This window comes from Lycium barbarum, chromosome 9 (genome assembly GCF_019175385.1).
Source record: "Lycium barbarum isolate Lr01 chromosome 9, ASM1917538v2, whole genome shotgun sequence".
Lineage (NCBI taxonomy): Eukaryota > Viridiplantae > Streptophyta > Magnoliopsida > Solanales > Solanaceae > Lycium > Lycium barbarum.
In genome coordinates, this window is record NC_083345.1 from 8108616 (window position 1) to 8119140 (window position 10525).

Sequence of the window (10525 nt, forward strand, 5' to 3'; positions counted from 1 at the left end):
TACAGGAGCGTTTGAAAACAGCTCAAAGTCGCCAGAAGTCTTATACAGATGTGAGACGAAGGGATTTAGAATTTCCAGTTGATGATTGGGTGTTCCTTAAAGTCTCACCCATGAAAGGTGTTATGAGATTTGGCAAGAAAGGGAAGCTTAGTCCCAGATATATTGGACCTTACAGAATTCTACGAAAGGTTGGTCTAGTAGCTTATGAACTTGAGTTGCCACAAGAGTTAGCTGCTGTTCATCCAGTGTTTCATGTATCCATGTTGAAGAAGTGTGTGGGAGACCCTTCGTTGGTTGTTCATGTTGATGCTATAACAGTTAAGGATGGCCTCACCTATGAGGAGATCCCTGTAGCCATTCTTGATCGTCAAGTTCGCAAGTTGAGAACTAAAGAAGTAGCCTCAGTGAAAGTCCTGTGGAGGAGTCAGAAAGTTGAGGAAGCTACATGGGAAGCCGAGGAGGATATGAAATCCAGGTACCCGCACTTGTTTCAGCCTGCAGAAGAGATTTATGATGAAGCACCAAGATTTTGAGGTATGTAAGCTTTCTTTTCATGCTATTGGTCGTGTGTGGCCAATTTATAATGCTATTGTGATGTAGCCCTGTGAGGAAATGATATTATGGGTTGTCGTGACAGGTTTGTAGTGCCTTATTACAGGGGAAACTCTGGCGAAATTTTTGTAGAATCCCGAATGGTTATCATTCGAGGACGAATGATCCCAAGGGGGAGATATTGTAACACCTCGTAACTTCGGACGAAAGTTGGACTCATAAGATGATAATATAATGGAACCAATATGAGGGTTATAGGAAGTGTTTTGAAAACCAATTAAGTCATAAGAAATGTCTTTGGGCAAAGAAAAGTTGGAAGCCACTCTACGGAGCATGTTTACAAGTGAGTTTATGGAAGGTCTTACTTCCAACGACCATAACCCCTCTATTAATTTGGATTTTGGGAAAACTTCCTTGATGAAAGTTGTATCCCCTTGAAATATCTTTCCAACGGTATATTATGGGCCTCAAACGGACATTTGTGAAAAGATTTATACCCATTATACGACAGACTGTCCGAGTAGAAAATTTTCGACGGACCATTTGACGGTCCGTAGAACATTTTGACGGTCCGTAAAACAATTATACGGTCCGTCAAATGGTCACAGAAAACCATATTTTGCTGGGAAGTTTTACGGTTCATTTTGACGGTCCGTAAAACAATTATACGGTCCGTCAAATTGACTCAAGCCAGCGTAAAATGGTCACAGAAACTCAATTTTTGTTGGGTAGTTTTACGGACCATTTTGACGGTCCGTCAAACAGTTTGACGGTTCGTAAAAATGGGCGTAGAATTGCCCGATGGGTCAGATTTTAAGATGTTAATAAGAGACCCAAACTCATTTTTTTCATTCCCATTTCTCCTACACGACTCAAGGGTTCTCTAGAGTCATCCAAACACTTCATATGCAAGAATCCAAGTGAAACTAAAGATCCACTTCATCAATCCACAAAACTAAGTGTGAGAAACACATCAAATCCATTCAAGTCAAGAAATTCCATGGAAGGTGGAACTAGGGTTTTGTTCAAGTGAAGCATTTCAACTCAAGGCTTATTCCTACAATAACCAAGGTAAGTTTTATGATGTTTCATGATGATTAAAGTGTTGATAAGTTCTTGGGAGAATAGTAAATGAGTTTGATAAAGAGAATTATATGAACTATGCTAGGGTTTTTGGATTGTTGACTTGGGATTGTTGTATTCATATGGGTGATGAAGAATGATGTCAATTACATCTAATTGAGATTGTAGAATCAGCTAGAAGTAATAGAATGGGGATTGGGGGAAGAAAACACCATTAATGAAGGTTGTGAAACTTCATGCCCACCAAGTGTTTGATAAAATGCTTAGATGAACAAAACATGAATATTGTTGCTAATATAGAGTCCCTATGACCTGTATTGCTATAGATTAAAGTTGAAGGGATTGAAGGACATTGTGATACGCTCAAAAGCAGGAAGTTAAGGTATGTAGAACTTCCATCCATATGTGGGAATCTCTACGTTCTTCCCCACGATCCGTTTCGTAAAATCTATGAAGTTCAAATCCTAGGGCATTAAACCCAACATATTGGTAGCCCGTAATTATGTATGTATGTACATAAATTTGTATCTATGTTCGTTATTGTATTCCTAATCTTCCATTACGGATATTAGGAATCCTAGCTTAATCCATGAATCATGAATTCTTCCTCATGTGTTCTCATTATGTTCATATGAAACTGTATGATTTTATTTTGCAAGTTACAAGCATGTTTTCAAGTCAATTACAAATATATGATTATGAACTATTGTATTACTCATAAATCAAGAACATGTTTACAAGCTATTTCATGAAACCATGTTTACAAGTTATTTCGTGAAATCATGCTTACAAGACAAGTACAAGTTAATTCACGAAAGTCATGGGCTTCTTAGCCAACTATATTATGTTCATGTTTTGGGAGTTGCACAAATTACCGAGAAGGCTCAGATAGCCTGAAACTATGTAGCCACCATAGGACAAGGATCGCTCCGCCCAGTTAGGACGATACCTTAATTTTACACTGAATGGATCCATCAGGTACGTTACCACTTTATACCCTGGCAAGGTATAAGGGCTCTGCTGGTCCGGCGAGGTACCAGACTCCACATATCCACGTGGTGATATCATGTGTCGGTTTATGAAATGCTCTCCCTACTTATCATGTTTTACTCATGTTATATATATATGTACTCATGCTCATGCTCATGCTCATGTTCATGTCCAAGTTTTCAGTTTCAAATCTTATCATGTTATTCCATGTCCCATGTTGTTTCTTTCGGTTGCTTTACATACCAGTACATTCAATGTGCTGACGTCCCCTTTTATTGCCCGGGGGCCTGCATTTCACGATGCAGGTACTGATATACTGGACGACACATCTGCTCAGTAGGACAACATTCGTATCAGCTTATTGGTGAGCCCCATCTCACTCGGGGTTTAGTCAACTTTTGTTTTATGATTAATCATGCATCTAAAGGTATGCTGGGGGCCTTGTCCCAGTAAGTATGTTTTTCAGTCAGACTCATGATAGAGGTTTCATAGACTAGACAAGTCGGTTATGTCATGTCAGACATTTGGAGTCGTATAGCCATTTTGGCTCACTCATGTTTACACAAGTATTTTATTAAGTATTATGACTTACCATGTTCTATAAAGGCTCATCATGTATTCACGTTATATTCCGCTTGCGTTTTGTATCATGATGATTCAGCAAGCCATGTGGTTCGCTCGGTCACATGCAGTCAGGCACCGAGTGCCGTGTTACGTCCAGGCCATGGTTCGGGGCGTGACACAACCAAATCAATGAATTTCACTCTAAGCTTTTGCAAGCCTTAGAGTGTGATATTAGGTACAATCAATTTAACCTCAAGTAACTATCCTCTTCCGAGCTCAAGTTATTAGATCGGTTTAATGACCCAAATTCTTATTAATTAATCTTTCCCAACCTAGATTTCCTCTTCCGAGCTCAATCTAAGTAAATGGGTGAGTCCTAGGGTTAGCTAATCCCTTTGGAAACATTCAAGAACGAGATTAATTAAATCAACAATAACCCACTTCATTAAGAATAAAAATCATTCAATACATAAGCAAAACAAAAGTTTCAATCCAAACTTTAACAATGTATACTTCCATAAACAAGGTTCAAGTATAGAAATGAAATACTACACACTAAAATATTCAATACAAAACAAGGAATTGAAGAAAGGTTTAAGAATTATCTCATTAAAGTGCTCCAATCTTCTCCTCCAATGGTGTAGGTGAAACCCTAGCCTCCAAAACTTGCAAAATGACCAAAGATGATCTGTTTTCCCCCCAAGTCTTCCTTTTATGTTTCCCAATTTTTCCAAGTCCAAACAATGACAAAATAAACCCCAAAGTTTCAGTTTTGCAAATCTGTCCCGTTTTTGTAAAACTGTCCAGTTTTGACAGTTTTGCAAAAATGTCCAGTTTGGACTCTTTTTGACTTTCTTTTCACTTGGTTTCATCCGATCACTTCTAGATCACATAAAACTGGATAGAGCACCAATATCTCATAAATCAGCCGAGGTGCAGCATCTGCGACACAGGATGCGACTCCCGGGTTCCACATGCGAGTCGCATGTGGTGTCGCATGTGTTGCATCATTATCTTATTTTATTTGGCCATTCTCTGTCAACAGATGCTGCACCACCTGCGACTCGCATGCAGTACCTGCGCTTCGCAGGTGGTGCTCTGGTTCATTTCAGCTATATTGGTTTGTTTTGCTCTATTTTGTTCCATTTTGGTCCATTTTGATCCATTTTGCTCTTTTATGCTGTCCGGGCATCTTTTCCTACAAAACAACATAAAAACACAAAAAGTAACAACAAAAGTGCTTAAAGAGTTACAAAAACTTAAGGAATTAGCATCGAATATCGCGTAATTTCACGACTCATCAACACCCCCAACTTAAAGTCTTTGCTTGTCCTCAAGCAAATCAAAACAAGCATCTCAATGAGGAACCACTTTAAGCACAAAAACATGACTTTGGTTGGTACCAACAATTAGGCTACAAGCATGTGGAGCTTCAACCAAATAACTCCCTCATTTCAAAATACAATTTCAAGAATGTAATAGAGATTTAAAACTATCAAGCAACAACACTCAAGTCTCAGTAAGTGACTCAAAACTACTAGCTTACTAGATATGCTCAGTTGACTCAACTTTGAATTTTTCAACATCACCAATCTATCGTAATCCATATGCCCTCACAAGAAAGAAAGTCCCAAAATCACTATATTCACAACAACGACGCAAGGGACAAATACACAAAAGTCACTCACACTCAACAAAGAAGTTCTAGTGCTAACAAATATCACACTATAAGCTTGCCCTTATTTTCGTTCATCACTAACTCAAGAACATTCGGTTGGAGATCACATAGGCACTTTTTAAGCTTGTAATGTAGGCTTAGGGAAGGGTAGGATAAGTATTTGGGATACAAGTGATTACGCCCTCCTTGAACACTACACATACTTTATGTCCACTTTCCTCTTCATTTCAAAATATCACTCCTTCCTTTGCATACCAGTTTCCCCAATTATTCACACTTTTTTATTATTATTTTTTTGCACAAAAAGTTTGCAACCTTTTTGTATTTTTCAAATTTTCTTCCTTTCTTTTGACTTTTCCACAACACCAACCTTCACGACTCTCAACCAACACTAACACCCCCAACTTAGGCTTTTGGCCTCAAATTCACAATTTCATGTTCAAGGAGGGAAAGATTCAAAAGAGAGACTTTTCATCAAAAAGGCTAAAGGCTTGTAATGTGGCAATAAAAGAAAAGGTCGTAGGCTTAAATGGGGTTACTAGTGATATTATTTATGCAATGGTAGGCTAGAAAGGCTAAAGAGGCTTTGAATTTCAAAAATCACAAAGATAGCCCAAGGTCATCTCTCCAACCAACATAATCAAAATTAGCATTGAACGACTAACCGGGCAAGTTCTAGGTGATAAAAGTAAACACAAGAATTATTCAACAAACACTCACACACATGGCATATGACCTAGTCAAGATGGATCAATTTCACTTCCCAAGCAAGAACAACTAGTGCAATATCTCATAATCCAAAGTAAACGCAACTAGTAGGTAAAGAGTCACCAAATGAGCCAAAAAGTTGTCACAAAGATCATTCTTTCCTATGCACCTTGCTTTTTAACTTTCACAAAACAATTTGGAGGGGTATTCGCATTTCAATTTCACATGCAAGAGACTAACTCTATTAGTACCAAACAAGCCAAGAGTTTTCACATTTTTCCTCAAAGAAAATAAGATAATAAGAGTGACTAATCCACAACATGTCAAAAGAACAAAATTTTTAAAAAATTTGAGCAAGTTCCAAAATATAATGTGCTACCACATACCACCCCCAACTATAAACAGTGCAGTGTCCTCGCTGGACATAATAAAACAAAACATAAAAATAGAAAGGAAAAAAAATCTCGGTCACCACCTGCGACGCGACATGCGATTCGCAGGTATGACCTGCGAGTCGCATGTGATGTCACCCGATTTTTTTTTTCTGTCACCATGTGCGACACTACATGCGTGTGACCTGCGAATCGCATGTTATGACACCAGAAAACATTTTTTCGCAGCTTTTACTGGTTTTGAGGGCTGTCCGAATATCCGATATACTCAAAACAACTCCAAAAATTCTGAAACTTTGCAGATTAGTCACAAACCATAAACTAAACTATTCTAAAAAATAAAATTTCAAAAATGATTTAAAACTTTTAAAACAATGGGTTACCTCCCACCAAGCGCTTGATTTAACGTCGCGGCACGACGGTTACCTTTACCACTTTTCCTTCCATTTGGAGGATATGAATTTACGCCCCAACTTTGAATCAAGATCATGATGACGCTCATGGGGCGGTGGTAGAAAAGCAAGGAGGCCAACTCTCGGGTGTCGCATTTTGCACTTCTTGGCCCGTAAGTGAGGCATGCCATTTTGTCTTCTTGGCATAGCAAACTTCAAAATGAAAACGCTTTCTTCTTCATCTCCAAAATTCTCGATAGGCTCGGTTAGTTCAACTTCCATTTCACTAACCAAGCATAATGTTGAAAAATGGTTGGAATGTGGTCTAAGGCGCTCCATTTTCAAATTCGCTTCATTTTTGACATCCTCACCCAAGAATGAACTAGAGTCTTCAAAAACCATTTCATAAACTTTTTTATGCAACTCTAGTATCATTTCTTCAATCTCGGCATCTTGCATTAATTTTGGATTGGTCGGTTGGCAATTCATCATTAGCTCTTCAAAATCAATTTTGACCACTTTTTCATTGGAAACCAACTTAAAACTACTATCCATGACTATTTGATGTCGAGTATTGCATACCTCAACTTTTTCATTCAATTCGACTTTCAAGTCACGGATAGCAATTTCAAGTTTCTTCAACTCTTGACTTTGCTCAACATGGATTTTTACAAATTCTCCATCATCCTCGAAATGCCTTCACGATGATCCCCATAGGCTTCAAGTTGTTGAGCTTGAGTCATAAGCCAATCTTGGCTCACAATTTCCACTTTGCCAAGGCCTTCTTCAAGTTGAGAGTCATTCAAAGCTTGTACAAATCCACCCTTGGAGACATTTATGTTTTGGCCACTTTCTTGCCTACTTTCAACACCCTCAAGTTGTTGAGCATGATGAGTATGAACCAATGATTTCATTTGATCCTCCAAGGTGTGAATAGCTTTGTCATTGCAATTAATTGCTTGCCTCAAGTCATCAAGTGGTTGTCTCAAGTCCTTAACCGCTAAGTCCTGTTTTTCCACTTTTTCAAGGATGGTCTCCAACATGAGCATTATCCTCTCATTTTGAGCATTTGAGGCTTCTTCCACTTCCATATCCCTACTATTATCAAAATCAAAACTAGAATAGTCATAGTGGGGGTTCGGGGAAGGGAATGATAAATAAGCACAGTTATCACAATGATCATTTTGACCACCACACCTAACACAAATACTCCACTCATAGGTTTGGGATTGTGCGCACAATCCGCCCCCGAGAGAATTCAAACAATTTTGCCATGAGTGCGGTCCTCCACAGTAAAGACAAGGGTCATCAAAGTATGAACAACTACCATCCGACCAATTTTCATTATATGATGCCATTTTTTTTATTTTTTTTTTAAATTTATTTTAGCAAAAGCAAAAACTGGACAGTTTTGCAGAGGCAAAAACTGGACAATTCTGCAAAAAACTGGACAGTTTTGCAGAAACAAAAACTGAACAGTTTTGCAGTTTTGCAAAAACTGGTCACTTTTTTTTTTTTTATAAAATAAAGCAAAGAAAGTTTGGACCAAAGCAAGTTAGCTTAAATCCCAAACTAACCCAAATACGCCAAATTGTTCCCTGGCAACAGCGCCATTTTTGATAACGTCCAAATACACTCCTCAAAGAGAAAGTGTACACGGTCGTATGCAATATATTTACCCAACTATGAGTCGGGGTCGATCCCACAGGGAACAATATGCTAGGCGATTAAGAAAGTAAGGAACTTTCACCAACTAAGCTAAAGCCAAACGATAGATAATATTTTGGTTTTTTGAGAAAATTATAACTAATGCGGAAATGTAAACTAACCTAGAAAGCGAGTAAAAGGATCAATGGCCACAAGCATGGATAATAGGAGATTACACTCAAGTAACGATCCAATGTATTTTATGATATTAAAACTAAGAACGAGGTTATGTTAATAGATAATGATTTCTAAAATCTCATTGAAAGTCTTCCAACCAAATCAATGAATTTCACTCTAAGCTTTTCCAAGCCTTAGAGTGTGATATTAGGCACAATCAATTTAACCTCAAGTAACTATCCTCTTCCGAGCTCAAGTTATTAGATGGGTTTAAAGGCCCAAATTCTTGTTAATTAATCTTTCCCAACCTAGATTTCCTCTTCCGAGCTCAATCTAAGTAAATGGGTGAGTCCTAGGGTTAGCTAGACTTCCATAAACAAGGTTCAAGTATAGAAATTAAATACTACACACTAAAATATTCAATACAAAATAAGGAATTGAAGAAAGGTTTAAGAATTATCTCATTAAAGTGCTCCAATCTTTTCCTCCAATGGTGTAGGTGAAACCCTAGCCTCCAAAACTTGCAAAATGACCAAAGATGATCTGTTTTCCCCCCAAGTCTTCCTTTTATGTTTCCCAATTTTGCCAAGTCCAAACAATGACAAAATAAACCCCAAAGTTTCAGTTTTGCAAATCTGTCCCGTTTTTACAAAACTGTCCAGTTTTGACAGTTTTGCAAAAATGTCCAGTTTGGACTCTTTTTGACTTTCTTTTCACTTGGTTTCTTCCGATCACTTCTAGATCACATAAAACTGGATAGAGCACCAATATCTCATAAATCAGCCGAGGTGCAGCATCTGCGACACAGGATGCGACTCGCGGGTTCCACATGCGAGTCGCATATGGTGTCGCATGTGTTGCATCATTGTCTTATTTTATTTGGCCATTCTCTGTCAACAGATGTTGCACCACCTGCGACTCGCATGCAGTACCTGCGCTTCGCAGGTGGTGCTCTGGTTCATTTCAGCTATCTTGGCTTGTTTTGCTCTATTTTGTTCCATTTTTTGTCCATTTTGATCCATTTTGCTCTTTTATGCTGTCCGGGCATATTTTCCTACAAAACAACATAAAAACACAAAAAGTAACAACAAAAGTGCTTAAAGAGTCACAAAAACTTAAGGAATTAGCATCGAATATCGCGTAATTTCACGACTCATCACCCCTTGGTAGAATGTAGGGGTTCGAGCTCTTGTTGCCATAATTATTGTTATTGTAATTCCCTTGATTTGGATTTCCCTGATTATTTCTGCTATAATTGGTCCCTTGAAATTGTTGTTGAGGCTTTTGCCATGGGTGATGACCCGGACCTTGATAATTTTGCCTTTGATAACCCCCTTGCGAGTTGTTGACATAATTAGCATCTTCATACTGTTGTTGGCCATCTTGGTACATCCCCTCAGGGACCTGATACATTCCCTGTGGATGAGGTGGTAATTCCCCAACAACATTTACCCCCTGTGCATCCTTTTCTGCCAACTTCTTTGATAATAAATCCACCGTGGTTTGCAATTGAGCAAAGGCATGATCTCTCTCATGGTTTTCTTTTGCAACGACAGCTAGTGATGGACTACCATAAGAGAGACTTTCACTATCAGTTGAATGCCAAGCTTGATTGTGGGTGGTGAGTTTATCAAGCAAACGGGTAATGACGATAAATGACTTGTCCATGAAGCATCCTCCTACAGCAGTATTGATAGCAATCTAATTCATTGTATCTAAGCCCTTGTAGAATTTCTCCGTGAGGATAGCATCCGGAAACCCGTGAGTTGGAGATTGAGCTAGATAGTACTTAAACCGCTCCCATGCCGAATATAATTGTTCCCCCGGGAGCTGTTTGAACTCAAAGATCTTATCTCGAAGTTCAGCCTTTTTGCTCGGTGGAAACTACTTATTCAAGAATGTATTTGCTAGCTCGCTCCAGGTATGAATAGAGTTGCTGGGAAGCTTTTCATACCATTCCCTTGCTTGGCCAGCCAAGGAATATTTGAAGACCTGTAACCGAAGTGCATCAACAGAAACAACACCTTGGGATTGTTGAGCACACACATGCAGGAAGTTTTTCAAATGCAGGAGTGGACAATCCTCCAAAGAATTTTAGAAATAACCTTCAAGTTTCAGCAGCTGATAGATAGAACTATCAATTTTGAAAGTAGCATTTCCAGTCCTAGGAGGGACCACAGCAGAAGCATAATCAGCTTCATTGATGAATTCTGCAAATATATTCTCATCTTCGTCCTCTTCTAGTGCAGGAGGGTTCACTTGGAGTCCCCTTTGGTTTTCTTGATTTCAATTCGGTCTTCCAGCCATGTTTACCTGGTTCACCACAACAGCAAATAAGGTGT

The 10525-nt window shown here is 38.7% G+C and overlaps 1 non-coding gene across 1 annotated transcript; it reads left to right on the plus strand.

Moving 5' to 3' along the window:
- The first annotated feature begins 9939 nt into the window (after nt 1-9939).
- On the plus strand, nt 9940-10045 carry LOC132612461 (small nucleolar RNA R71). The gene has a single exon (XR_009571820.1). It is a non-coding gene; the product is annotated as a small nucleolar RNA R71 (small nucleolar RNA).
- Nucleotides 10046-10525: the final 480 nt, after the last annotated feature.